Genomic DNA, 12,507 nt, shown 5'->3' with positions numbered 1-12,507 from the left:
CTGGTTGTTAGAGCAACAGAAGAACTACGGTGGCCGAGGAGGGACAAAAACCAAATGTTGGAACGCATGGTGGACCTCAGATACAGCGGAGCCAGCAGTGGAGAAGACAGACGGGCATAGAGGGACAGGAATGCTACAGGCAGTGAGTAATAGCAAATACCGGGTATTTACAGTACTATTGGATTATCTATCAACCCTAAATACAACTTGTGTATTAAAGAACATAATTAGTGGCATGGATAAACGAAATTGCAAATAAAAGAATGAGGTAGCCGTAAGTGTCATTACCACACTACAAGCAGATATGTAAATGTCCTAATAAAATGAACATATAGAATGTTTTTTAAAAAGTTTTTAGAAAGTTTTAACCCTATCATTGGGAGGGACAATCAGAATATAAATATAGGAAAGTACAATGCTGTCTTTAATAACCCTGTCATGGCAATGAACATTCAGAGAGATGTTTATTCCAAGGAAGATTCTGTAAGATCATTTAGACCTAAAAGGCTCTTTTCGCTGTGGTCAAAATAGGTGCCTATGTTGCAATAATATTACTAATAAATGTATGGAGTACTACTCCACAGTAACGGGCGAAAGGTTCCCGATAAGAAATTTCCTCAACTGTGGGAGTTATTTTGTTGTTTATTTACTACATTGTACATGCGACCTTCAATATGTGGGTCGCACTACACAAACACTAAGGAACCGCATCAATAAGCATAGGTTCAACGTCAGTACGGGGTTCCTGAAACAGAGTGTGTCACGACATTGTACATTTAAACACAATTGCAAATTTGTGGACATTATGGTCACTCCTATTGAGCAAATACCATTCGTTATACCAGATAGATTCACTAGGCTCAAGCAGAGGGAGAATTTCTGGATCTATAAACTGGGAACTCTACATCCGAATGGTCTAAATGATCTTACAGAATCTTCCTTAGAATAAACATCTCTCTGAATGTTCATTGCCATGACAGGGTTATTAAAGACAGCATTGTACTTTCCTATATTTATATTCTGATTGTCCCTCCCAATTATAGGGTTAAAACTTTCTAAAAACTTTTTAAAAAACATTCTATATGTTCATTTTATTAGGACATTTACATATCTGCTTGTAGTGTGGTAATGACACTTACGGCTACCTCATTTTTTTATCTGCAATTTCGTTTATCCATGCCACTAATTATGTTCTTTTATACACAAGTTGTATTTAGGGTTGATAGACAATCCAATAGTACTGTAAATACCCGGTATTTGCTATTACTCACTGTCCGTAGCATTCCTGTCCCTCTATGCCCGTCTGTCTTCTCCACTGCTGGCTCCGCTGTATCTGCGGTCCACCATGCGTTCCAACGTTTGGTTTTTGTCCCTCCTCGGCCACCGTAGTTCTTCTGTTGCTCTAACAACCAGTGACGCTTGTTTCAGCGGCGTTTCATTACATTTGTGTATTTCATTTTAAAACCATACATTTTTCGTTGTTCTTTATTTGATAAATGTACTACTCCATTGCCTTATAATGAATATTCACAATAAATATGTATAACAATTTATTTTCACCTACGCCGCATACCGATCCATAACGGCATGATTGATATACGTTTACATTTGTATTATCTAAATTATGTTCAAATTACCATTATCATCATCTTTCATGTTTTAAACGTCCCTGATCGCCGCATATGTATATTTTCGTTGTAAAGATGATAGATAGTCTTTTTTATCTCCGTGACCTTCAACCTGTTTGTTTTGGCGGGTTTTTCTGCCTTTTTGTGTGTATAAATAGGCTTGAACCGCACAGTCTATATTGGCCTGATGAAGACACCGGTTCGGTGTTGAACCGCGTAGCCTTTTGACAATAAAGTCCTTTATCTTGATGCCTGCCTAAGTCTCCATATTGCTCACTGTTCCACATAGCAGCGCCGGTGGTCCTATTTTTCCACTTCAACCAATTCCTTGAGCTGTAGTTAGTCATTATCTCGGTAAGTGTAAGGCCATGTTCTGACATGGCGGGCTTATTGCAGATTTTTGGTGTAGACAAAGAACAGTACACACAGGGCTGTATTTACAGCTCACACTGCTCGAGGCACTAATCCTGAATACGCCCACATTAAAGGTCCAGTTACACTCAACAATAATTGTCATGTTTCGCTACTTTCTGAGCAATAGCAGTGATATTTGATCAGTGTTAACAAAGAAGATCAACAATAAAACTATTGTGAATCAGCAATTGTAATGTCATAAAATTAATTGTTAATGGAGGTACGATTGATAAATGTAAATGTTGCTCAGTGACATATACACAAGGCAGGGACGTAGCTAGTGGGGGCAGGCGGGACATGTGCCCCGGGCGCAACTTAGAGGGGGGAGCCAACGATCAGTGTCTGCGGCCTGCTTTCTAGGTGAGCTTCTGGCCTCAGGCGCAGTGCACAGCAGTTAAGAACTGCCGCCCGACTGTAACAGCAGCTGTAGTCTGTGCTGCTAACAAATCTCCCCCTCCAGCCCCCCTCTCTACTCTTTACACCTCTCCTCGGGCTGCTTCTGTTATCATTCGGGACTTGAGGGAGGGGGAGGGGAGACTGTCTGAGGCACTGTGTCGGTCCATCAAGCTGCAGAACTCCCTTCACAATTATCCTACATAAAAGGTAAGTGCATGTGTGTTTACAATGTGTACTTTATATGTGTATAATGTGTGCATGTAATGTGCATATTTGTGATGTGTACATGTGTGTGTATATATAGTGTATGTGATGTGTACATGTTTATATATAGTGTGTGAAGTGTTCATGTCTGTATATAGTGTATGTGATGTGTACATGTGTATATATAGTGTGTGATGTGTTCATGTGTGTATATATAGTGTGTGATGTGTTCATGTGTGTATATATAGTGTGTGATGTGTACATGTGTATATATAGTGTGTGATGTGTTCATGTGTGTATATATAGTGTGTGATGTGTTCATGTGTGAATATATAGTGTGTGATGTGTTCATGTGTGAGTATATATAGTGTGTGATGTGTACGTGTTCATGTGTGCCTATGACTTTCAATGGAATTGCTGCAGAAATTTTCTTCAGCAATTCTGTTGTGTGTGTGGACAAACCCTAAATCTGCAGTATAAGGGCTTCTCCACACGTATTGGAATTGCTACAGAAAATTTCTGCAGCAACTAGCAAAAATTCTGCTGTGGAAAAACAGCACCATTTCTTGTGTTTTTTGCTGCATAAAATGGTGCGGATTTTGCTGCTTTTTTCACAATGCTGGGGGATGGTGACATCTCTGAAAAACGCAGCAATTCAGTCCACTTTCCGCAGCAGGAATTGACATGTTGCGGTACGAAAAATACGTACCGCAGGTCAATTTCTGGTCAGAAATTTTACGCAGCGTTTGGATGGGATTTGTAAGTATCACCCAATTTGCTGCTACTGTATTTTGCTGCATATTTAAATACGCAGCAATTCCGTTACGTGTGGGCAAGCCCAAATGCAGTAGCAACAGAGTGGGTGAGATTTGAACAAAACTCAGCCACACGATTAGTGGGAAAAAGGCTCAGTAATTAACCTGTGGTCCGTTTTTTTAATTTGCAGCATGTTAATTGTATTTGTGTAAATGCTGCTTATTTGTTTTGAGTTTTCCCTATTTAATTCAATGGGGAAGTAAAACTCAGAACATATAGCAGATGTTGTGTTTTTTTACGGCGGAAATGCAGCGATTCTGATGCAAAAAACGCAACCCAGGAAAAATTTAAATCTTATACTTACCTAGAATTTTGTTTCTTCTTTCGGGCCGGCCTCTTGGGGCGACGTTTCATCCCATGTGACCGCTGCAGTCAGTCGCAGGCTGCAGCGGGTTACATGGGATGAAACATCATTCCAGGGCTGCAGGATGTAGGAGGGAAGCGTCGCCATGGTGAGTATCCAATTTTATTTCTGCTCATTTTTCCGCAGTGGCCATTCCTGGCCGAAAAACTGCACCACAGGGCAGTGCTTTTAAACAGCGTATCTGCCCTGTGTGAACATACCCGTACAGTATATACATATAGTAGCTGCTGTCTTACAACGATACACCTGCAAACCACGTCAACATGCTGCATTCCCACGAGTCAGCGCAGTTTTCAAATGATTGTTAATCTCCATTGAGTTTTTTTGCAGACATTAACAATCATTTAAAAACTGCACCGACTTTTGGTAAAACTGCATGTGCTGTGTGTTTTACTGGACAATGGTTGTTACGATCTGATTGTTTGCATTAAAGGTTATGTACACATTTGAAAGGGATTTTTTTTTAAATGTCAGTCAGTGTGTTTTGTGCAACTTTATAATTAGTTTTTATTAAAAAATCATTTTACTTTTTGAGATATCGCTGCTCTGTATCCTGTATACAGAGCAGCTGTATCTTACGCTGAATCCTGAACTTGTCAGGTCTGTGGGACTGATGGGTTCAGTGTCAGCAGGTCCTGTGTGACTCTGACACGCTGGATCCACCAGTAATACATCACATCTAAGTTAGATGTGATAGATTACAGGTGGATACAGTCGACTACTCTATTGATACCGCCAATAAAACGGAAACCTTGTGAAACGGAGACAAACAGTAACCATTAGCAACGGAAGCGTTACCATTGAAATGGTAACGGAAAGCTATGGTTTCCGTTTGGTTTCCGTTCGTGGGTTCCCCTGACGGAAAGGTCTGATGAAACCCATGAACGGAACCACGACGCAGGTGAGAATGAAGCCTAATTACTACTGTATGATCTTTACAGATGTGGAGGGTACTATTTTTTTGGGGTATAAGCAACTCCCAGCATATAATTACCATTATTCAGGTCATACTGGAAGCTGCTAACTTGACTTTGCAAATTAACTCTGTACTGAAATGTATTTGTACTGAGCTTTGTTCTGGTGTTGTATTCATGTACTGAGATTTGTTCTGGTGCTGTATATATATAATGAGCTTTGTTTTGGCACTGTATATATGTAATGAGCTTGGTTCTGGTGTTGTATATATGTACTGAGCTTTGTTTTGGCGCTGTATATGTGAAATGAGCTTTGTTCTGGTGCTGTATATATGTAATGAGCTTTGTTCTGGTGCTGCATATATGTAATGAGCTTGGTTCTGGTGTTGTGTATAGAACTATATTGCTTGTAAAATGTACAAATGTTTTTATGCTCGAGTTACATAAAAAAAAATGTGGAAAAGAAATGACACGTCATTGATTGGTAGAGAAAACAAACATGGCGAGGGGGAAGGAGCTGTTGGGAAAGAGATTGGGGGGGGGGGGCGCCAAACTGAATTTTTTCCCCGGGTGCTGGAGAACCTAGCTACGCCTCTGCACAAGGCATTGCTGAAAAGCGCACAACCCGGTGTTCGGTGGTGTGAACTGTGTTCCCCAAGAGTGATGTGCTCTATTGGGTAATACAGGGCCCACAATGCTCTATCTATCTATCTATCTATCTATCTATCTGTCTGTCTGTCTGTCTGTCTGTCTGTCTGTCGTCTATCTATCTATCTGTCTGTCTATCTATCTGTCTATCTATGTCGCTCTACGCACGGATCATAAAAACAAACCACTAGAGGTCAGACATAACCTGTTGTACACAATAGTGTAATTATGAAAGGCGCTTTCTAACTTTTGTCTTACTCACAGAGAGTAAACGCTGTGTATCTCCTTACAGATGTGAGAGAGAATGCATTTACAATCCTATGATAAACCAATTATTTTAAAAAAAAGAAGCAAAAAAGGTATTGTGAGGCCAAACTGGAAAACCAAGGCTGCGGGTGACGTTTTGTTGTAACAGTATAAAGTTTCAGCTTTGTTTTTTGGACTTCTGCATTCATTTTAAAACGTTTTTTAATTTGAGTTATTTACTTTTCAAAAATCAAATATTACACAGATATTTTATATGTTGTTAAAGAATTAAAATGATCATCTTCCCACAATTAACATTTATCACCTATCTATGTTATAGGTGATGAAAGAATGGTCACTGGGTAACCCACTACTGGGACACCCACCGATCTCTACAACAGGGTTCCAGGGTTTTGAATGACGCGGCGGTTGCGCATGTGCACTGCTACTCAATTCAATGTCTATGAGGCTGACGGAGACAGCTGTGTGTAGTGCTTGGCTGTTCCCGTAAACCCCGTAGAGATTAATTGGAGTGGCAGCGCACATGCGAGACCGCCACTCTATTCACAATCCTCCTACTTTTTACAATTGAATGGGAGAGATAGGGTATATATATCTTTGAGATAGGGTATATATATCTTTGTATATATATATATATATATATATATATATATATATATATATATATATATATGTATTTCTTACATGGTTACATATGTAACCATGTATCTTTGTTTGTCAAGTATACATTATATGATATAAATTTACCTCTGTGATGTTAGAGAAGAAGCCATTCCAAGCGAAACTTGAGTTGGGCTGTTTTTATAGTGGTTGCCACGTGGAATTTATACTTTTTATATGCCTGTATTTTAAACTCGCTTGTGAGTATAATAAATCCCCTAAATGTTCATAACCCGCGGTAAAATAAATGTTTTATTTTACAAAGTACTATTATTAGATAACACTATATATCACAATCCCCTCATTTATTGAGAATACTTACTATGATTTGAAAAAAGTTTTGCAGTCCATTATTCTGTCCAAATATTTCTGTAAAAAAAAGAATTGAATTGCAGCATAGTGAAGAAGGAAAACCTTTGCTCTAAAATGTCCCTTCTTCCCTCTGCTGAGACCACAGCCATTGGCAGTGGAGAACCTTTAAAATCTGATACTGTGCAAATAGAAACTACTGATATTTTCCCTGTGCTATTCAACAAGCTGGCAGTGCATTGTAAAAATAGTTCTAGAGAGGGGCCCTAAACATTTAATTGTATGGGACCCAGAAATTTCTAATGGCAGCCCTGCGTTCACTACAGGGAGGGGGAGAGGTGAGGGAAGATGATCTTACCTGTACAGTGCACTGAACATCACACTAGCAGAAAATAGACAACAGAAGCAGAAATATAAGCAAGTGATACAAGCTAAAAGCCCCACCTCGACCACGGATGGGAACATGCTGCAAAACTGCATGTTAGTCCATATGGTTTTGGTATGGTTCTACAGCTGTCAACATTTTTTTTTTAAATAAAATAGTTTTTCATAGGACTGCTTCTACAGATTTTCAATGCTGCCGTTTTACTCCATTGAAGTCAATGTGAAAAACCGCAGCAATTGACAATTACATTTTTCATTGTAACATGTAGATGCTGTGGTTTTCAGACTCTTCTCATCTATGAGCAACTAAAATGTTACTGTACATGTTAGTCAAATATAATAAACTATAAACTGAGAAAAGTTAATTGCATTTCTATATATACATATTCTATAATCTTATGCGTGTGTGCTAAAGACAATTCATCATGCCTCAGATGTATAGCTGAACACCTTCGAATGACAGGTAATTGAGCATGAGCTTTTTTTATGGTAGTCTATATGTTACACTGCATGGCACTGCCCATATAACACTCATCTAGTCAGTGGTTAGTGTGACCTCTGCACTCACCTTAGGGGTCTACCCCCTACTTAGAGCTTCTAGTCATCCCTTTTGAATTAGCTACCACTAATAGCCTGGTACCTGGTGCCTGTGACTCTCACACATCGTTTTAGTTAAATAAATCAAATACATCATGTAGCAGTATTATTTAGACATTGTATAGTGCTGTTATTGGATTATGTATAGTTGTGAAAACAATAATAAGATATGAAAAACGAAATAATAACAGTATCACTTGGAGTAACGTTAAAACAATTGTTTCTGGGGCCAATGTTATTGCCTCTAAGCCTGGGCAATTTCTAGTAATTTTGTGTAGTTTGATTCCATGCCTGTCTTGGGGTGGGTAAGGGTGGGGGAGTTTATGGGGGGTGGGGGTTTAAGGGTAGTGGTAAAAGCTTTAAAAGTCATATTGTATTATAAAGCGTGTATTGTAATACTTTGTTTTAAAAAAATGATTTTATTCTTGTTAAAATTTCACATTGTGTTGAATAAAAATTACAAAAAAAAAAAGAAAGAAGATTATGTATAGCACTCTATGGTGGTATATACTTAGCCACCGTACCCATATTTTATTTTTGTAATGTATGGTGAAAGTGACACTGCATAGCATGGTTGTTTTGACAAATGCATGAAAAAGTTTGTTGGCCAAAATATACCACTGTTTTTGGGTACCATAGTGTATGACTTTCAGATATAAGCACTTTCTTAGCTTTACAAAATAACAGAATTATAAACATAGATTCCATATTCTTGTAAGTATAATAATTTGAATTTTGTGTTGAAAATAATGTAAACAAGACCCACAAGTCTGGAGCACCAGGTTCTGGCTTAACTGTACTCATTCTATGCCACTACAAATGTTCTAGCTCTGCTCGGCAGTAGACGGGCTTATTGGGCTAGCCTAAAAATCCATTTGGTGAATTTTTTAAAATTTCCTAGTAAATAGAAATGTTAAACTGTGCAAACATACACAGTCTACATATGGTTCAGAAGTGCAATTCAGACTCGTGTCCCTGAAAATAAGTCATAATTTATTTTAAGGGCACGTGGAGGTGGGAAGGATCTTGTTAGTGTACCTTGCGAGAAACAATTAGGGAGCTTATGGTCTGGGTGCAGGGACATTCAATACAACGATTAAATCTTTTCATGTCTTAGGAATGTGCTTATGTCACGTTACTAAAACATACAATTCTGTTAATCCCTCTGTTTAACCCTTACACTGTCTGGTAGTTACAGTATAATTGCCAACTAGAATAATACATCACAGGAAGTTAAAAGTTGGCTTTTCTTGTTGTATTGCAGAATCTGACGACAATTTAATGTCGACATATTTACTTTGGAAGAACTAATGTTCTATATTTCGAGCTTGAACTTTGGAATATACTGTCTCCTGAAGAGCTGTCTGTAGTTTTCTCTTGTCTCTTATCAGTAGGTTCTCATGATTAATGGGCAATTTATTGATAGATAAAGTGCAATTCCAAGTTCTTAAACCTCAAGCAACTTTGTAAACTCCTTTGTTTTAACAGTCTGGGGGTTAAAATAAATATTTGTTCCTAGTTAGCACTTGACTCTGTTCTGAGTGTTATGCACCCAGTACATAGCTGAAGAGTTCAGATCACCTGTCCTGTCAGCTGAATAAGAAGCGATATGAAAGACTCATTGCAGAAACAAGACAAACCACACACCTTCTATTTTGAGTGACATTGATTTCAATAATTCCTAATAAGATATATCTTAAAAACATGATATAATTAGTCTGGGCACCCATGGAAAGTTATAGGCACAGGAAATGGCTACCTTGGAGTGCTTTGTATCATAGAAAGGACTGTGCAGATGGATGCCCAGACTACTCTGTCTTGAAGAGGATCTGTCACTAGTTTAGTAATGCCCTATCTCCTAGCTAATCTAATAGACGCTGCCACACAGATAATGATAGTGAAAATTGTGTCCCAAAACATTTATTATTTTAAAAGTTATGCAAATTCTAAATATGCAAATTAACCTATACTTGACAAATGGGTGTCAACACCAGCGATTCTCCTGAGGTGGAGCTACCTCACAGCCTCGGATTCTGTCCTATCAGCATGAAGCTGCTTCACACAGTGTGAGAGACTGAGGCTGGAGGGAAGGGGGATCACGTCAAACAGCCATATCTCGGGCTGTGGACCACCTAGAACAGCAGTTCTGGTGGCAAAGATGAGAAACAACTGGAGATATTACCAGTTGAAAACACGGTCGGAAATAGAAGCTATATACTATATGATCAGGCTGTGTTGCTGGGCAGGGAAGGGGAGAAGCTGTATGACGATTGGACAGCGTCATACAGAAAACATTACATCGCCCAGAGTAAAAAGAAAGAGTCACCTCCCATTTGGAAATTAGAGCCACATTAGCATATTTAGAAAAATGCACATAACCTTGCAAATAATAAACGTTTTTGAAAAAAGATTAGACTGTAGTTTTTCAGCATCATAGCGCCTATTAGATTAGTTAGGAGATAGGAAATTAATAAACTAGTGACAGATCCTCTTTAAGTACTGCACTGATCTCTAGGAAGGAGAAGCTGAACATCATCAGCCTGACATATGCTGAACATGGGGCTGAGGGAACAGAGAGGATGTTTTTATTGTGGCTCGGGGACATTGTGGCTGACACTGTAGGCCTGGTTTTTGGGGGCACACTGTGGCTAGCACTGTAAGGAGGAACACTCTGGTCAGTACTGTAATACACGTCAGTTGCTGTAGATCTTCATTTAATTGAAAAAGGGGTTCATGTTATTCAATCTATGATTTAAATAATGGTTCTACTATGATGATGTCACAATAGTTTATGTTTGGGTTCTACTGAGATGTCAAAATGTTGCAAGTCTATCTTCTACTGTGAGGATGTTACAATGGCGCTTGTCTGGATTCTACTGTGATAATTTCACAATGATCCTGATCTGAGTTTTACTGTAATGTCACAATGGTGCTGGCATAGGTTCTACTATGATGATAGTGGAAATGGTGCAGGTCTAGATTGCTCTGGGATGATGTTAAATTACTTGGTGATGATATCACAATGGTGCTTGTTTAGGTTCTACTGTGATGATGTCACAAATGTGCAGGTCTGTGTTCCACAGTGATGATGTCACAATGGTGCTCCCTTCCCTAGGGTTTCACTGTGATGATGTGCTTGTCTGGGTTCTGCTTTGATGATATCACAATGGTGTTGGCTTGGGTTCTGCTTTGATGATGAACCCATTGTGATTAACTGGGATCTGCATTGATAATGTTATAATGGTTCTCGCCTCGGTTCTACTATGGTGATACCACAATGGGGCTTTCCTGAGTATTACAGTACTGATTTCACAATGGTACTGATCTTGGATCTAGTTTGATGATATCACAACGGTACTTGCGTGGGTTCTATGTGATGATATCACAATAGTTCTGGCATCGAGTCTACTATGATAATATAGCAATGGTGCTGGCTTGGGTTTTACTGTGATGATGTAACTATGGTGTTAATCGTTCTACTGTGATGATGTCACAATAGGGGTAGCCTTGTTTCTACCTTGATGATGTCATAATGGTGCTGGCTTGGGTTATACTGTGTTGGTGTCACAATGGTGCCAACCTTGGGTCTGCCTTATTAATGTCAAAACGGTGCTGGTTTAGGTTCTACTGTGATAATGTAACAAAGGTGCTTGTCTAGAATCTACTGCTTTGATATCACAATGGTTCTGGTCTGGGATCTACAGTGATGATATCCCATTGTTTCTAGTCTGTGTTCTACTGTGATGATGTCACAATGGGTCTGCGTTCTACTGTGATGATGTCACAATGGTTCTTGTCCGGCTACTATCATGATGAGGTCACACTGGTGCTGGTCTGGGTTCTACTGTGATGTCACACTGGTGCTAGCCTTGGTTCTAACCTGTTGGTGTCACAAAGTGCTGACTTGGGATCCCTTGGGATGATGTCACAAATGTGCAGGTATGGGTTCTTCAGTGATGATGTCACAATGGTGCTCTCTAGGGTTTGATTGTGATGATGTCACTGTGGTGCTTGTCCTGGTTCTGCTTTGATGATATCACAATGGTGTTTGCTTGGGTTCTAATTTTATTATGCCACAATAGTGATTAACTGGGATCTACATTGATAATGTTACAATGGCGCTAACCTAAATTTTACTGTGATGATATCCCATTGGAGGTTTCCTGGGTTTTAAAGTAATGATGTCGTATTTCTCCCTGTAACATTGTGGTGATGTCACAATAGTGCTTATCTGTGTTCTGCTTTGATAATATCACAATGGTTCTCTGGGTTCTATTGTGATGACATCACAAGGTTACTTGTATTGGTTCTTGTGTGATGAATACACAATGGTTCTGGCCTTAATTCTACTGTGCTGATGTCACAATGGTGTTGGTTTGGGTTCAACTGTGATGTTGTTATAATGGTGCTAGTATTAATTCTACTGTGATAATATGACAATGGTCCTAACCTTGGTTCTAGCTTGATGATGTCACATTGGTGCTGACTTGAGTTCTTGTAATTATTGGGTATTGTAATTATGTTACAACAGTGTTTGCCTGGGTTCTAGTGTGATTAGGTCACCAACATTATGGTCTGTATGCATCTCCGATAATGTTACATTGGTGATTGTCTGGGTTATACAGTGATGTCACAGTGTCAGATCACGAACACAAAAAAACAAAAAAAAGTGTATAATAAAATATTTTATCCGTGGACTGCTGTTATTATATTTATACATTTTTTGATTATAAGTCAGGTAGCAGAGGTACTGAAGTTGAAATATTTCCCAAAATATGGGAGCTTATATCGTGCTCTCCTGGTTTCCACTGTGCTCTCCTGGTTTCCACTGTGATGTTGTCAAAATGGTTCTGGTCTGGGTTCTATTGTGATGATGTCAAAATGGTGCTTGTCTTGGTTCTATTGT

The sequence above is a fragment of the Rhinoderma darwinii genome, chromosome 4 (genome assembly GCF_050947455.1).
Source record: "Rhinoderma darwinii isolate aRhiDar2 chromosome 4, aRhiDar2.hap1, whole genome shotgun sequence".
Taxonomy (NCBI): domain Eukaryota; kingdom Metazoa; phylum Chordata; class Amphibia; order Anura; family Rhinodermatidae; genus Rhinoderma; species Rhinoderma darwinii.
This window is presented reverse-complemented; position numbering follows the sequence as displayed.